We start from the raw sequence: 17,749 nt of genomic DNA, 5'->3' as shown, positions 1-17,749 counted from the left end.
TTGATCACAGACAGTCAACATAGTGTCATGCTTGGAGTATAGTACTTCTTCTTACTGTATAGCTATAAACTGATGTCATTGCAAATTAATCACTATAGGATTTCAGCCACCAGATGACACTTAAGTGGTTAATTTATTCAAATAAAGTGCCTGCATTATTGGTTTGCTAAATTTTAAATTAATTTGCCAGTAAATTACTTATGACTTTATAGTTACAGCTACTATATTTGTTTCTATCACTGCTGTAACAAATTACTACAAATTTATGGTCTTAAAACAACACAATGTATTATCATATAAATCTGCAGGTCAGAAGTGCAAAATGGGTCTCACTGCATTAAAATCAAGTTATCAGCAGGGCTGCATTTCCCCTAGGATGTAAGGGAGAATACGTTTCCTTGAGTTTTCCTGCTTTTAAAGGTTGCCTATATTCCTTTGCTTGTAGCCCCTTCCTCCATCTTCAAAGTCAGCAGCATAGCATCTTCAAATCTCTGCTTCTGACTTTTCTCTTCCATTTATAGGAACTCTTGTGATTGCATTGCCCTTCCTGGATTATCCAAGATAATCTTCCTATCTCAGCTCAGCTGGTTAGCAAATTTAGATCTGCCTACAACCTTAATTCCCTAACATAACTCAGGTTTCAGGGACAGGACATATATATCCTCTGGGCCATTATACAATGCTACCTACCATATGTTCTGGAACTTCTAACATGCTTCAATTTTTAATACTTTTTCCTGTCATTTCCAAGTCAAGAGAATTCAGATGATCAGTGGATAAGGTGATGGATGGATGGATGGAAGGATGGATATTTAGATAGGTGTGAATCATTAATCAATGTTTTTCACACATAAAAACTCCTTTTAATTTCATGACTTTTTTCTTCATTCCATTTGGGCTTACAGACATGAAGTGGACATCAGTTAGAGCTAGAATCATTGCCAGGGAATCAAATATCACATCCCTAGCACTTTAGTTTTGAAAAAAACTTCTTTTGTGGATAAAATAGAAAGACTTAAAATAGTACTTGAAGAATCTTTTTTTAAAATACTTTATTACATATAGTACTACATATGTCTTGTTTTACCCCCATTGACCTCTCCCTGGCCACCCCCACCCCCAGCACATGCCTTAACCCCCTAGTGTCTGTGTTAATTGGTTGTGCTTATATGCATGCATACTAGTCCTTTGGTTGATCCCTTAACCCCCACCCCTACCGTCCCCTGCCTTCCCTCTGAAGTTTGTCGGTCTGTTCATGCTTCTCTGTCTCTGGATTTATTTTTGTTCATCAGTTTATGTTGTTCATTATATTCCACAAATGAGTGAGATCATGTGATATTTATCTTTCTCTGACTGGCTTTTTTCGCTTAGTATAATGCTCTCCATGTCCATATATGCTGTTGCAAATGGTAAGAATTCTTTCTTTTTTAGAGTAGTATTCCATTGCATAGATGTACCACAGCTTTTTAATCCACTCATTTGAAGAGTCTTTTTTTCCCAATTTCAGAATGGGTTTTTCCATCCACAGAATAGATTGGGATCCTGGTTGTGGGAGAGAGAGGAGGAAGCAGGAAGATCATTTCATATGTTGAAGGTGTCTCAGACAGGTCCGTTGTCCTCAGGTTAGACAGACTGGCAGAGAGTGTAAGGAAAAAGAAGATGATGAGTTTGGGTCCAAGAAAAGGAAGATTTTGTTCACACCCTTGCCTGGAATTTTGGAAAGTAGAAAATTATAAACATTCTTCATTCAATATTGACAAGGAGTATAGAGTGGAAATAGCTATGTTTTGCATGATTTCAAAGAGTCATGGAATGACAGCTGAATCCTCTCTACACATACGAGAAAAGGGCCTGGAAGTTAGGAGAAAGAAAGTGGGACAAACCATATTGGCCAAGGACCAAATATATTCACAGAAATCTCAGCACATGCCAGCATGGAGGGATAATTGTGCCCAAGGACTTGATGGAACACAGTAGATGTCAATATGTGATAGGCATGCCCAAGTTTCAGCATCTCCTTTCTGTTGATGTATGACTCCTGTGGAAGTTCTTAGAACATAAATGCAATCTCAGCAAGATTGGAGTGGGAATGGGATAAGGGGGATAGATTCTGAACTGATTGAAATTGACCTAAAGGATATAAGTTTACTTTGAATGAAAAAAATATATATGTACCACACACACATACATATAATATGTAGAATATGTGATATATAATATGTATGAAATACATACATATATAATGGATAATAAATTTATTATATATTATTTATATAATACATAAAGCACTATAATTGTATATTATTTATATAAGATATAAATTATATATAGTACATAATTTCTTTTGCTTAAGATAGAACAAAGGCTAAAAATGAAGACTGAGTTTCAATATTTTAAAGAAATTATTTCTCATATATTTGAGTATGTAACTTCAAGCAATACATCTATTAGCTATAGATATAAAATAGACAGACATCCATATAAATAGAAAGAACTATCAAACCGTACACTGTCACAATTTGTTATTCAAAGCTATGCAGTAACATTAGCATACTAGGTGAAAATGATACACAGGAGAAAGCTTTCTACTATTTAAAAAATCTGATTTTTTGAACTTTGGTCACTAACTAGCCCTGATTTTCTTCTATAGAGTTTACGCTCTTCTTCATGGGAAGAAATGTTTATGTCTACGTGCATTTTTTCCATGTTCCTACTGGTCAATAAATATCAGCCACACAGTCAAAAGGTTTTTTGGAGAGTATCTGATAATGCCCATAAACTCAAAAATCTGAAGTATACAGCCTTATACAACATGAGAGTCTTAATCCTATGTATTCCATTATTACTCCACTAATACTAATTAAGAAGTAAAGACTGAAATGTGAATATCAGAATTATCATTTGGGGTGAGGTATCAGCATTTGATGCCAAAGATAAGCTCAAGAAAAGTACAGTAGTGCCTCCTTATCTGCAGAGGATACTTTCTATACTTCCAGTGGATCCCTGAAACCTCAGATGATACCAAAACCTATATACACTATGTTTTCTTCTTATGCACACACTAGAGGCCTGGTGCACGAAATCCGTGCAGTGGGGGGGGGGGGGGGGGTGTCCCTCAGCCCAGCCTGAACCCTCTCCAATCTGGGACCCCTCGAGGGATGTCCGACTGCCTGTTTAGGCCTCTCACAATCCAAAACTGCTGGCTCCCAACTGCTCACCTGCCTGCCTGCCTGCCTGCCTGATTGCCCCTAACCACTTCTGCCTGCCAGCCTTATCACCCCCTAACCACTCCCCTGCCAGCCTGATCGATGCCTAACTGCTCTCATGCCAGCCCGATTGCCCCAAACTGCCCTCCCCTGCTGGCCTGGTCACCCCTAACTACCCTCCCCTGCTGACCTGGTTCCCCCCCCAACTGCCATCTCCTGCAGGCTTGCCCCCTGCCCCAACTGCCCTACCTTGCAGGCCTGGTCCCTCCCAACTGCCCTCCTCTGCTGGCCTGGTCACCCTTAACTTCCCTCTCTTTCCAGCCCGGTCACTCCTAACTGCTTTCCCCTGCAGGCCTGGTCACCCCCAACTGCTGTCCTCTGCCAGCCCAGTCACCCCTAACTGCCCTCCCCTTCAGGCCTTCCCCCCTGCCCCAACTGCCCTCCCCTGTAGGCCTGGTCCCTCCCAACTGCCCTCCCCTGCCAGCCATCTTGTGTCCACATGGGGGCAGCCATCTTTGACCACATGGGGATGGCCATCTTGTGTGTTGGAGTGATGGTAAATTTGCATATTACTCTTTTATTAGATAGGATATCTTTTCACTTAAAGGAAGCACTTCCTGGCTTTTCTTTGGCATATCCAAATCACCAGCATCACTGCTCTTGCACCTTGGGGGAATTAGTAAGTACAATAAGGGCTACTTGAACACAAATACTTAGCTGCCATGACAATCAATCTAATAACAGACAAGGCTACTAAGAAACTAATTTCCAAGCATCATATATAGTGTGGGTATGCTGGACAAAAGGATGATTCACACCCATGTAAGACAGCATGATCTTTCATCACTACAACAGCACTTTAAAACTTATGAATTGATTATTTCTGGAATTTTTTGTTTAATATTTTCAGACCATAGTTAATCATGGTTAACTGAAACTATAGAAAGCAAAGTCATGGATAAGGGGGAATACTGTATATCCTGAGATTAATGATGGTGTGCTCTCTGAGTTGGGGGCTAGGTGCTACATTGTGAGCCCCCTGTAACACTGGCCTCTTCAATATAGGAATAAAGTAAGCATTAGATTTAACCAAAGTTAACCATGACTTGATTCTCCAGCCCCTACAGGGAATTTATAGATCACATAGCAGTATAAGAGGATGTTAAAGAGGTTCTGAACGTTTATGGCTACAACACAGGACAAAGTTTGGGACAGCTTTTTAACAAATGCAGTCTCTCTCCCTCCCTCTCTCTTTCTCTCTCACTTCTGAGGTGTTGTCTGTGTGCAAAAAGTAAATACAAACAGTTCTAACAAGTCTTCTGTGCATTATGTAGAATAGGATGAAACCCTTACTAATAGATGAGTCATAGAGAGGAGCTCTCACACAGCTACACAGATTCAACTCATAGCAACCCTGGGTGACAGCCACTCCTAACTCTGGCTACTTAAGGGCCACTGCTAAACAAGCCTCAGTATGGTAAAGACAACAGAAACTTGTGAAATTACTCAAAGAAAAATGTATCCTATAACACCTTAATTATTCAGATAATGAAATGATATAAGAACAGTAAAGCAAGCCCAGCCAACATGGCTTAGTGGTTGAACATCAACCTATGAACCAGGACGTCATAGTTCAATTTCCCGTCAGGGCACATGCCTGAGTTGCGGGCTCACTCCCAGTGTGAGGTGCGCAGGAAGCTGTCAATCAATGATTCTCTTTCATCATTGATGTTTCTATCTCTCTCTCCCACTTACTTCCTCTCTGAAATCAATTACAATATATTTAAAAAAAGAATAGTTGTACAAGAAAGAAATAAAAAATGCAAGAATTAGAAAAGAAGGAGCCGTCTTCATTTGCATATAACTAGTATGTATACACAGAAAAAAATCTACAAATTAGCTATTAGAAATACTAGAGGCCCGGTGCACAAAAATTTGTGCACTCAGGGGAGGACGGGGGTCCCACAGCCCGGCCAGTGCCCTCTCGCAGTCTGGGACCCCTCGGGAGATAATGACCTGCTGGCTTAGGCCTGCTCCCGGGTGGCAGAGGGCACACCCAATCCCTAGGTGCAGCCTCTGGTCGGGCTCAGAGCAGGGCCAATTGGGGAGTTGGGGCGCTGCCCCGTCATGCACAGAGCAGGGCGGATTGGGAGGTTGCGATGCCACCCTTAGTCACGCTCAGGGTAGGGCCGATTGGGGGGTTGGGGCACAGCCCCCTGTCACACTCAAGGCAGGGTCGATAGGGAGGTTGAGGTGCCACCCCCTGTCACGCACAGAGCAGGGCCCATCAGGGGGGTTGGGGCTCCGTACCCTGTCATACACAGAGCCGCAGGGCGATCAGGGGGTTGGGGAGCTCCCCCCTGTCACTCACACAACAGGGCCGATAAGGGAGTTGGAGCACCGCCCTCTATCACCCACAGAGCAGGGTGGATCAGGGGGTTGGGGCGCCACCACTGTCACACTCAGGGCAGGGCCGATGGGGGTTGGGCGGTTGGGATGCCGCACCCTGTCTCACACAGAGCTGCAGGGCGATCAGGGGGTTGGGGAGGTCCCCCCTGTCATGCACAGAGCAGGACCAATCAGGGGGTTGAGGAGCTCCCCCCTGTCACTCATAGAGCAGGGCCAATAGGGGGTTGGGGTGCCGCACCCTGTCACACACAGAGCCGCAGGGCGATCAGGGGGTTGGGGAGCTCCCCCCTGTCACTCAAAGAGTAGGGCCGATAGGGGAGTTGGGGCACCGCCCCCTGTCACACACAGAGCAGAGCAGATCAGGGGGTTGGGGCGCCGCCCTCTATCACCCACAGAGCAGGGCCAATCAGGGGGTTGGGGCACTGCCACTGTCACACTCAGGGCAGGGCCGATGGGGAGGTTATGGCTCTACCCCATCACACACAGAGCAGGGGGGGGGGGGGCGGGTTGGGGCGCCGCACCCTGTCACACTCACAGCCACAGGTCGATCAGTGGGTTGGGGAGCTCCTCCTTATCAGGCACAGAGCAGGGCTGATCAGGGGGTTGGTGTGCCTTCTCCTGTCACAAACAGAGCAGGGCGGATAGGGAGGTTGTGGCCCCACCCTCTGTCACAAACAGAGCCGCAGTGTGATCAGGGGGTTTTGTCGCTGCCCTCTGTCACGCTGATACCAGTGCCCGCAGGCCTCGAGGCTCCACTGATCCCGGTGCTGGGAGGCATATTACCCTTTTACTATATAGGATAGAGGCCTGGTGCACTGGTGGGGGCTGGCTGGTTTGCCCTGAAGGGTGTCCTGGATCAGGGTGGGAGTCCCCACTGGGGTGCCTGGTCAGTCTGGGTGAGGGGCTGAGGGCCGTTTTCAGGGTGGCAGGTGACTGAAGCTCCCAACCTGTCCTTTTTTCCTTTTTTTTTTATTCTGGGCCAGCTTTAGCTCTGAGGCTCAGCTCCAGCTATGAGACCTCCGCTGCTGAAAGCAGGTTTCTGGCCTTTGTTTACCTTCTGTATTTGAAACAATGTTGCGGTCCGGCTGTCTGAAGCCTGGCTGACTAAAGCAGGTTTCTGGGGGTTTGGTTAGCTTCTATATTTGTTACAATGTTTCTTAGAGTTGCAGCTCAGAGGCCGGCAAGGCAGGCGGGGAAGCTTGGCTTCCTCCGTCACTGAAGCAAGCAAGCCTCCCTGTTCGCGTCAGCTGCCTGGCTGCCGGCCGCCATCTTGGCTGGCAGTTAATTTGCATATCTTCCTGATTAGCCAATGGGAAGGGTAGCTGCCATACGGCTAATTACCATGATTCTCTTTTATTAGATAGGATTATATAGGATATTTTGAACTGATATTTTGATGCAAATGCTTCAGTATAAATTTTATGCAAATGTTTCTGAATAGCTCTGGGCAGTATGGGTTAGTTGGTTGGAGCATCATCCCACACACCAAAAGGTGGCAGGTTCAATTCCTGGTCAGGGCACATACCCAGGTTGTGGGTTCCATCTCTGGTCTCTGTGGGTGTGCACAGGAGGTAACTGATCGATGTTTCTCTCTTGCATCAATGTTTCTCATGTTTCTCTCTCTGTCTTTATCCCTTTCTCTCTCTAATATCAATGGAAAATATATCCTTGGGTGAGGACTAAAAAAAAAAAAAAAGTTACCTGAGCAAAGACAATAGTATTCTGAGATGAAACAAATGCTAAATACATAATTGAATCTTCTTCCTTTGTCATTCCCTATCAGATGTCTATGACATTGGTGCTTTAGTGTACAACTCTCCTCTTATACCAAACTCCACTGGAGTGAAGGTAAACTTTGAGCAAAGTATGTATTTCCTCTTAACATAGCAATTAAAAATTTTTACTTTGGTCTAAACACATGACATATTCCATCCATCTTGGGTCTTTTTTAAGTCCGAGCTTGAATCTAGCATGTAAACAAATATTTTTAATGATTGGGCCACTTTTAATGATGATTATAATTTTCCTAAGTAATTTTTTTCTTTCCTTGCAATTTTATGTAGCATACCAAATTCATTTTCCTCAAAAAGAGCCTTTATTATCTTAACTGGAGGCCCAGTGCACGAAACTTGGGCACTCGGCAGGGAGGATGGTCCCTCAGCCTGGCCTGCATCCTCTCGTAGTCTGGGAGCCCTTGGGGGATGTCCAATTGATGGCTTAGGCTGGCTCACTGACCACCAGGAAGCAGCTCCTTCATTGAGCGTCTGCCCCCTGGTGGTCAGTGCATATCACAGCAACCAGGCGTTTCACCGTTTGGATGATTTACATATTAGCCTTTTATTATATAGGATACATAAATACAGCAATGTTGCTGGATGTAGGTGTAATACACAAAGATTATTTTTTTACTTCTAGATAACATCAATAAACAATTAGAAATTATTTTTTTAAAAATAATCCCCAAAATATTTTTTTAAAGTTCCATAAGAATAAATCTAATGAAAAAGATGCAAGACTCCTACACAGAAAACTAAAAAAACATGTTAGGAATTTAAAGAATCATGGATCAAAAGACTAACATGGGAGGATCAACTATGTTAATGAATTAGAAGACACAATCTGGCAAAGCTATTAATTCTCTGTAAAGTTAAGATAATTCCAACCAAAATTCACAGGGTTTTTTTTTGGTGTGTGTCAATGGACGAAATGTATTTCGACCCATCATTACACAAGGAGAGGATTAATAGTACAGCAAAGTCAGGCTAACCTGTGTTCTAAACCCAAACTTCCTGTCTATGTGATCTGGCCCAAGCTACTTAATGTCTTAGCCTCACTTTTATGTCTGTAAAATGGAGATAATAGGCTTCCTATAAGGATAAAATGGGCTTACTTAGATAATATTGTTTACAGTTATCAGCTACTAATATTTCCCATTTAATCATTTTTCTCTTTGGGCAAACTGTAAGCTCCTTGAAGACAGGGACTAGTTGTGTGTGTGTGTGTGTGTGTGTATTTTGACAATTATAAGCTCAGGGTAGGTGCTCAACAAATATTAAATCAATAAATGTATTTGTAAATATTGAAATAGAAAAACAGATGGCATCTCAAGCAAGTATTAGGCAAGAGGAAGTCCCAGAAGATAAGAAGGTTTTCTAAGTACGTTGGCAGAATGTGGTACAAGGCATCTGGGAGCAGATACTGGCTAAGATCAGGGAGGGTCTGGGAATCAGTCCCAGAGAAAATAGAGGGATTGGAGCAAGGTGCAGACCCAGGCTTGTGTGGACCTAAAATCAGAGAAGGCTGGTGCAATATGGAGGGAAGGTGGAGCCTCCAGGGGAGAAGTGGAAGCCAGCTACTACAGCTGAAGCACATGATAAAAAAAAAATAAAAAAAGATGAATTAGCTATTGAATTATCTAGCTCACACCAAATAAGGTTTTTTATATTTCCTCTTGACTAAGTTCAAAATCAGTCCTAAAGCCCAAGGCAGGGCTGATCCTGAAGTTTAAGATCAAGTTTAAGGTCCATTACGTATTGAAGACCTTTGCTATATACACTGATTAAGAGATAAGATAATATATTTTTTTCTGTTTAACAAAACTCTTTGGAAAGAACTTGTTATTTTTTATATATATACTAGAGGCCCAGTGCATGAAATTCATGTGGGGGTGGAGGGGGTACTTTAGCCCGGCCTGCACCCTCTCCAATCCAGGGCCCCTCATGGGATGTCCGATTGCCAGTCAAGTGGCAGTCAGACATGCCTCTTGCAATCTGGGACCACTGGCTCCTAACTGTTCACTTGCCTGCCTGCCTGATTGTCCCTATCCCCTCTGCCTGCCTGCCTGATCACCCCTAACTGCTCCCCTGCTGACCTGATTGCCCCTAAGCACCTCTGCCTCGGCCCCGCATCCAGGACCCAGAATTCCCTCCCTCTAGCCAGCCACAGGCACCCAGGTCCCGGGCCAGCTTCGCCTGGGCCGGTTGCAGCCGCAGGGGACTGTGGGAGGGTAGCTTCATCTGGGCCGCAGCTGCAGGTGCTTTGGATCGCGGGGTGGGTGGCTTTTCTCCCTCTCCCAGGCCGTAGCTGCAGGCGCAGGGACCCGGGACCTTGGGCAGGTGGCTTCTCCCAGGCCCGCCTTTGTCAGGAAGGCCATTCAGAAGGTCGTCTAAAAGACATCTGATCTAATTAGCATATTACCCTTTTATTAGTATAGATATATTTTTATTGATTTCAGAGAGGAAGGAAGAGGGAGAAATAAAAATATGAATGATGAGAAAGAACCATTGATTGGCCAATCCTTCCACACCCCTCACTGGGGATTGAACCTGCAACCCAGGCATGTGCCCTGACTGAGAATCAAACAGTGACCTAGTTCATAGAATGGTGCTCAACCACTGAGCAACACTGGCCAGGTATAGAACTTGTTATTTTTGAGACCTTCTCTACTGCACTCCCATCAGTGGTAGGGCTGGATAGCAACAGTAGGATGTGGGATGGTAAAGATGCCGGTTCAAAGTAAGAATCTCTTCCTGAAGTATTCTGAGACCTCAGCAGAAGAAGTCAATGGGGCAGGAGAAGAAGCAAGGCTGGGCTGGGCACCTGGTGCCTGACCTGGGCCAGGAGCACTGTCTAAGGGGTTTAGTATATGGCACAGGGTCAGCAGCCTAAATATGAATGAGCAGTGACAATCCATCCCAAGGGGCTGACCAATGGAACAGGGCTCTAGCCAGGACACGGGATGGCTTCTGAGGATGAAACTGTCCAGAGGGGGAGTCAGGAATCTAGTCCTGTAAGGTGGACCTGAGAACAGAGTACTAGTTGCAGCACAACAGGCGTTCAGTAAGCCTGACCCTACCAATATAGGCAATAGCAACCAGCTAAAGACACCCAGGACTCAGGTCTCACCCTCAGCACACCTAAACTAGATTGATGGCCGCAAATCCCATGCCCTAATCCTGGGTGCATATGAAGTTCTTAGTGTGCTTTTCAAAATGATTGCAATTAGCTCGGAAGTAGGAAGAGCTGAGCTGATAAGTATCATAGCGACAAAGACTGGGATGTGAGGGCTAAAGTGGAGCATGGGTCAAAGGTGACTGCACTGCCAAAACCGGTTTGGCTCAGTGGATAGAGCGTCGGCCTGCGGACTGAAGGGTCCCAGGTTCGATTCCGCTCAAGGGCATGTACCTGGGTTGCGGGCACATCCCCGGTGGGAGATGTGCAGGAGGCAGCTGATCGATGTTTCTCTCTCATCAATGTTTCTAACTCTCTATCTCTCTCCCTTCCTCTCTGTAAAAAAATCAATAAAATATATTTAAAAAAAAAAAAAAAGGTGACTGCACTGACCACAGTAATAGCTTAGGTAGGAAACCTGGAGCCTGTACTTTGGGCCATTGCTCCAAGATCTAAAAAGACGTATTTGCTTATATCTGAAGCATGTTTCTTTTATTTCATTTTGGACTTTAAAAGGCAAGACTAGAGAGGAAAGAAACCAAACGGGACATGTGGCCTTAAGCCAGAAGGACAAAAGGTGTCTGTCCTTGTAGATCCCAGGCATACCGTCCAGCCCAGCTCACACTCTGTGAGTGTGTTTGCACATAAAGATGTCGTGAGAAAGAGGAATGGCTGAAGCAGCCCTCTGAGTTCTGCTTTGTAAGCTTCTGCCAACAGTAGGTCAAACAGTTAGAGATACGGGATTGCAGCCAACTTCTTTCCTCTTGATCCACAGGGACAAGGAAGGAAGAGGATGGACAGAATGGTTATTACTTTCCTTAGGTCACATGACTAGTAGTACTCAGGTGCTCTCAGAGTTCATAGAAGTTTCTAGAGCCTGAGCTTTTCCTTGTTTTCCTTTACTATATAACAATTTGTTTTTCTTTACTATATAAACCACTCTAAAACAAGAGCACTGGACTGCTTTCCCACGGGTCTATGTGCTCCTTCAGAAACTGGTTGCTCATCCCTCAAGTAAAAATCACGTCTCAAAAGGTAATCAGCTTGTGTGGCAACACTTAAGTTCAAGGGCTGTGCTTTCTCTTCACAAAGTCTTAGCAGCCTGCAAGGTAATTGATTGGCAGGTCTCTAATAATGGTTGAGTAACTTGAAATATTTAGATACCAGATTACTTTGGCATATATATATATATCTTACTTTTATAGTGCACAACACATCATTAAGTGTTAGAAAATTTTCACCAACATTCCCTCAGTCCACCATGCAGAACATTCAGACTGTCAATCACTTAACTTATTCTGAACAAGAACAACATTGGTTTATCAATAACAATAGCCGCATCATTGGTCACATGCCCTAGAAAACAGACTGAGATGGAGGTTTGCCTGTAAGAAGTTCATTGGGTAGTACTCCTGAGGACACCTGTGAGGGACAGAGAGAAACAGGAGAGGGTAGAGGAGGATTGAACTGCGATGCATTTGCAACATAGGCCTCCGTCAATCCCACAGGAAGCTCAGGAGCTTAGATGGTCCTTCAAAAATGTTCCAAATGTAGACAAGGGAGCTGGGCCTACATAGAGCACCACACAATCTTTAGATGCATGCGGACTCTGGCATGACCTGGGGAGAGGCAGCTTCCTTCAGGCCTTGGAGAGCAACTCTTTGGGAGGAATTCGACTGTGAGCCATCAGCCAGCACATTCTTGGCAGCTGGAGGAGTGCGTGCCTTGGTCCTGAAAAGAGAGTCACAGCCGTGTATCCCAACAGCCACTACAAATGGCTTCTTTAAGAAGGCTGACTTGAGAATAGAAATGGGTGACCCATGTTCACAGCAACCTCTTTGTAGAGTGACATCACATCTTATTTGCCTATATCTACTCTACAAGCTGCTCTGATACTCTGCAAAGAGTCAGCTTCCATGGATATTTGGTTTAGGTTTACCCTATTATTGGTATAATGTTATATTATTATTTCAGACTGTGGACAATACTATGATGATACATGCCATTGTACATTTGTCCAAACCTGTTGAATGTACAACACCTAGTGAACCCTAATGTAAACTATGGACTTTGGGTGATCGTGATGTGTCAATGTAGGTTCAACAATTGCAACAAATGTCCCACTCTGGTGGGGATGTTGATAATGGGGGAGGCTGTGCATGTGTGGAGGCAGGGCGTTTATGAGACATCTCTGTATCTTCTCATATTTGCTGTGAATTTTAGAATGTCCTTTAAAAAATGTCATGGGGGGAGGGGTTAGAGAGCAACCAAAGAACTTATATGCGTGCATATTAGCATAACCAATGGACACAGACACTGGGGCAGTGGGGGCTTGCCCAGTGTGGGAATGGCTTGGGGGAGGAGGCGGGGCTCAAGCAGGCAAAAAGGAGACATATGTAGAAATTTAGGCAATAAGTACATTTTTTAAAAAATGTCATCTTTTTAAAAAAAAAAAAAAATCTGTGGGCATAGGTATTAGTTTGTAATGGCTGCCATAACAAAACATCTCAGACTTGGTGGCTTAAACAACAGAAGTTTATTCTCACTACTCTGGAGGCTGGAAGTCTGAGATCAAGGTGTCACAGGGGATGGTCTCTTCTGAATCCCCTCTCCTGGGTTGACAGAGGACTGTTTCTCCCTCTGACTTCACTGAAGGATCTTAAATCTTACCAGACAGCCTCTCAGAGGAAGTTGTGGGAAAGGGGTAGGACATGAGTTTTTTCTCTGTTGCCTCATTTAGTGGTGCCACTCCTTGACTGACTGTTTCCCAAGGATCCCATATCTCTTTGGAAACCAATTTTCCACTCCCTGAGCAGATTGTTACTTCTTGGAGAGCTGGTTTTGGAAACCAAACACTAAATAAAAGCCACCCCTTCTGTTTGTAATGCAAACTTTCATCCACACCTCTTAATGGAATGAATTGGATGTGGGAGGGTGGAAAGAGATGATAAATATCACCTGGCCATATAATGCAGGTGAAAAATGGATTCCTCAGTGGGAGTACAACCATTGAGTCACTGAGTTGTATCCAAGATGAGAATTACCAAGAGGAAAGATTCCTAGAAGAAAATTTATCTTTAAGCTGAGTTCCTAAGGGCTAACATATTTTTGCTTAAGGTTCATGCCTGGCATGTTATATCTCTAATCCGATCGATCCCATAAATTCTATGTTGTTGTTGTTGTTTGCCAATTTTGTATCACATGATAATTTTTGGAAATGTATATGTCCTAATATTGCAGAAGTGATTAAAGGTAGCAGCATATTCTTGTTAATATGCACAGAAAAGATGAGGAGCTTAGAAAAATGTGAAAAAGAATGGGGACTAAATGTAATCAATTTAAGGGAATTATTCATTTAACCTTATTGTAGTACCAAATAGATCTACTGAACTAAAGGCAATAATTTGGCTTGGAATTGCATGATGCGTTGGAATTGCTAGATCTTTGGATTGAAAGAAATAAAAATTGTTTTATAGTCAGGAAGAAAATGTGGGTCAATAAATTAATGCTTGAGAAATTTTATAAATCTGGAAATTAGATTGATTTCTCTCACTATGAACAATTTATTTTAATTTTATGAAAGGAGCATAATTTTTAATTGACTGGAAAATTTTATCACTTGAATAATTACTATTTGAAACCAATCCCTGTCTTGTTTCTCAACTATCAGTACTAACAGTTTTGAAAGTAGCCCTGCAAAGAGGAACATACTTGTTTTATGTGTGTTTTGTGAAAAGGGGTGACTAAATGGCTTTTGTGACTTCTGTTTGATCAAAGTGCTCTACCCACACCCACATGGCCATTTTCAGCCCCCCTGAGTGGCGAGCTGTTTTATATCAAACTGCTGATAGAAATTTCACTGAGCATCTTTGAAAAACAGTAGTGCTGTTTGCCAAGTATTTCCAGGTTCTCACTTTAGCAGTACACAGTAGGACTGCATTCCTGGACCTCCTGTGGTCTGGTCAATGAATTCAGGTAGATTGATAACAGGGTTGATACCCAAGAATGTCATGGTACCAAAGGGGATGTCCACCTTGAATGAACTCACACATGAGCATCTTGTGAAAGGTAAATCTTTCCATTTTTATTTCTAAAATAATAACCAGACTCTTTTATGTACAGTGGTTTAAACAGACACACACACAAACATAATAATAATACCTAAAATAATATTTTTCTTGTTTCACAAATGATAAAACTAATGTTCTAAGAACTGAATTAATTTTACTCAAGGTCTAAAATAGACTACAATAATAAACAAGTTAAAAAGTCCTCTTATTTTTCTTCTGTTCCCTATCTTTAAGAAAGCTGCATGATTTAATTTTCTCCAAAGTAGATTCAATGTTTCTCTTGCCACCTCACCTTCCACTCCCCCCTCAACCCTAACAATGAAACCAGATCTAACACAGTCCCTCAACATGTGCAGAATCTATTCAGAGTGGTGGATGGCTGAGCCCAGGGAGGCAGAGAGTAGGCCTCAGGAACAAAAGTTGATCAAGTCCTGCGGGGCCTCGATAGCCCCAGGCTTTTACAGAGTTTATAAAACAGCTTGCATATTGAGTCTTAATCTTGCCAAGGTTGACCAAGAAGCCAGACTCTTTCAGGTCAATGGTAGGTCAAAAGGTTGGTCAGTAGATAGCTTCCTTAAAGCCCAGTCACCAAATGTTAGCCGAAATGTTTCCTCAGCAAACATTAACACGCTGAGATTTTAGGTGTTGCTCCAGGCAAGAAGAGAAGTCTCCCAAGGAAGCCGACCTATCTCATCTCATGCCATCCCTTCTCCTGAAACTCAACTCTCAGTCCAGGGCAGGGAGCATCCGTGAGAAATGGGGAAGCCTAGGCAAAACGGTGGAAGCTCTAGTTAACAGAAAGAATATGGCTGTTGTTTATTGATCACTTAATTTGAACCAGGCACGACTCTACTAGTTTTTAACGTATTAACTCACGGACTCCACAAACCATCCTGGGCTATGCGTGCACTATCACTAGACTTATTTTACAGAGGAGTGGATGGAGGCACAGGGGTATTCTGCAATTCTTCTGAGCTCACATAGTAGACAGGCTAGCCTCCCAGCTTTACTGGTCTGTGCCTTAGGCATTCTCCATGCTTCTCCCTCAGCCTTAAACTCAGCGCTCAGTGCCTACTCACCCTTCTCTGTTACCTAAGCTTGGTCTCTGAAATAACTCTGCAGCTCTGAACTTACAACTTTACATAGAAAACAGCATTGCTTCTCTCCAGGTTATTTGTCCAATGTCTCCTTTCTCACAGTGGAATGAAGAGTTCTGTAATCTTTTAGGTGAATTTCAGGCATAAGCAAATATGTGGGAGAGATTTTAGAGGAACAGAACCTCAACCCTGAAATCACACTGGGTGAAACCAGCTGTGTTCAGGTCACATTAAAGAACTACCCTTTATATAGATGGCAGAGGGTTCCAAGTGGCTGTCGCCTCATCATAAAAATGCCATCCAGTCACCTCCCAGGATGGGGCCCCCCACTTAGAATCTACACCTGAAGCAAACCCTGGTTTTCACACCTCTGCAGTCCATCCCTGACCCTGGGACCTCCTGTCCCAACCATGCTTCTAAGAGCAATCTAACCTGAGGTCACTGGGATCTGAAGAGCTTCCACTCATGTTCAGGGGCCTCAGTTCTCTGCAAGTTCACTTCTGACCTCCCTCCCCATTTCCTATCACTGGAATTCTGCTCGCCTTCTGAGAACCCCATCCATCAATCTTTGATTTTTTATTCTGAATTAAGGACTGAAATACGACCTTTTCCCTGTGGTTTAGCCTTGTCCTGGACTGCGATTCTGCCTTGAGCTTACCATACACCCCATGTCACTGAGCTGTAACTCCACTCTAAACACCGTGGATGAGCCCTAATCTCTCATTTCTGCTGAAAGACCTCCCTCATGCTGCCAGCTCTCCATTCTGGACTTGCAAGGATCACTTAGTATGAATTTGCTATCCCTGGCCTCTAATGCTTGTTGGGCCCCAGCATGGTCTGCCACGGTGCCAGCGTTGTTCCTGAACCCTACTGATATCACATGCATCCAGATGTGAAAGCATAGTCCCAATTACAATTCATTAGGCCCTGGGCCATGAGAGGAGGATATGCCGAAAGAATGGAATCTTTAATTCATCCCCCACCTCATAGGTTCAAAAATAGACGTTGAAAAATTATGTGGATTTCTTTGGGAGAATTGTTAGTGCATTTCTACTTCTTTCCTACACTTCCTCCTAATATGGGTCTAAGCCTTGTGTACATTCCCAGTTCTACTAAGCAGTGTAGTTCCTGATTTTAGCTTTTACTGTTTTTTTTTCCCAACTTTACTACCACCATTAGCTGGGTGTAAGACCGCAACCATGCTCCTCTTCTCTAGAATGGCTGGATATTATACGCTGCCCAGAAGGAAGGGCCTCCAGCTGAGACAGTCTAATGAACTCCCTAACAGCTCAAACTGGGACCTTAATGGAAAGGTCAACTTTAAAAGATCGTCTGAACTAACTCTCAGTGAATGGCTAATCAATAAATGTGATAATAATATTCCACCATGGAGGAACCCTAGAGGCTAGAAAATGGGCAGAGGTGGGGAGAGTTAAACTTTGTGAAGTTCTACTAAATCCTCCCTCCTCCCTTTTAAAGTGCTCAGATAAAAACCCAAATGTAAAGATGCTTAATTAAGAATAATATGCCAGTGTTTCCCTCTGGTTTCCCAGCACCCACATATGCCAGTCAATGTGTGTATCAAAACCCTTCTTACTCTCCCTCCCTTTCTCTGAACACCAGCACATCAGCTTTTTAGAAGCTGTAACAGAGGAAGTCCCTTTAGGGTTCTTTAGTTCCCTAAGATTTGCCTTTGCCTTGCCCCATTGCTGAATATATGGGCCATGACTCAGAACGGAAAGGAATGTAAAAGAGGATGTGCCCTGACCGGTTTGGCTCAGTGGATGGGCGTCGGTCTGCGGACTGAAGGTCCCGGGTTCGATTCTGGTCAGGGGCATGTGCCTTGGTTGTGGGCACATCCCCAGTGGGGGTTGTGCAGGAGGCAGCTGATTGATGTTTCTCTCTCATTGATGTTTCTAACTCTCTATCCCTCTCCCTTCCTCTCTGTAAAAAATCAATAAAATATATTTTTTTAAAAAGAGGGTGTGCTTGTTGCCAGGTGGTTCTTAAAAACAAA

This window comes from Myotis yumanensis, unplaced genomic scaffold (assembly GCF_028538775.1).
Source record: "Myotis yumanensis isolate MYYU_CA2020_CCGP unplaced genomic scaffold, mMyoYum1.0.hap1 SCAF_6, whole genome shotgun sequence".
Taxonomy (NCBI): Eukaryota; Metazoa; Chordata; class Mammalia; order Chiroptera; family Vespertilionidae; genus Myotis; species Myotis yumanensis.
The sequence above is the reverse complement of the archived record's forward strand: the minus strand, read 5'-3'. Positions refer to the sequence as shown.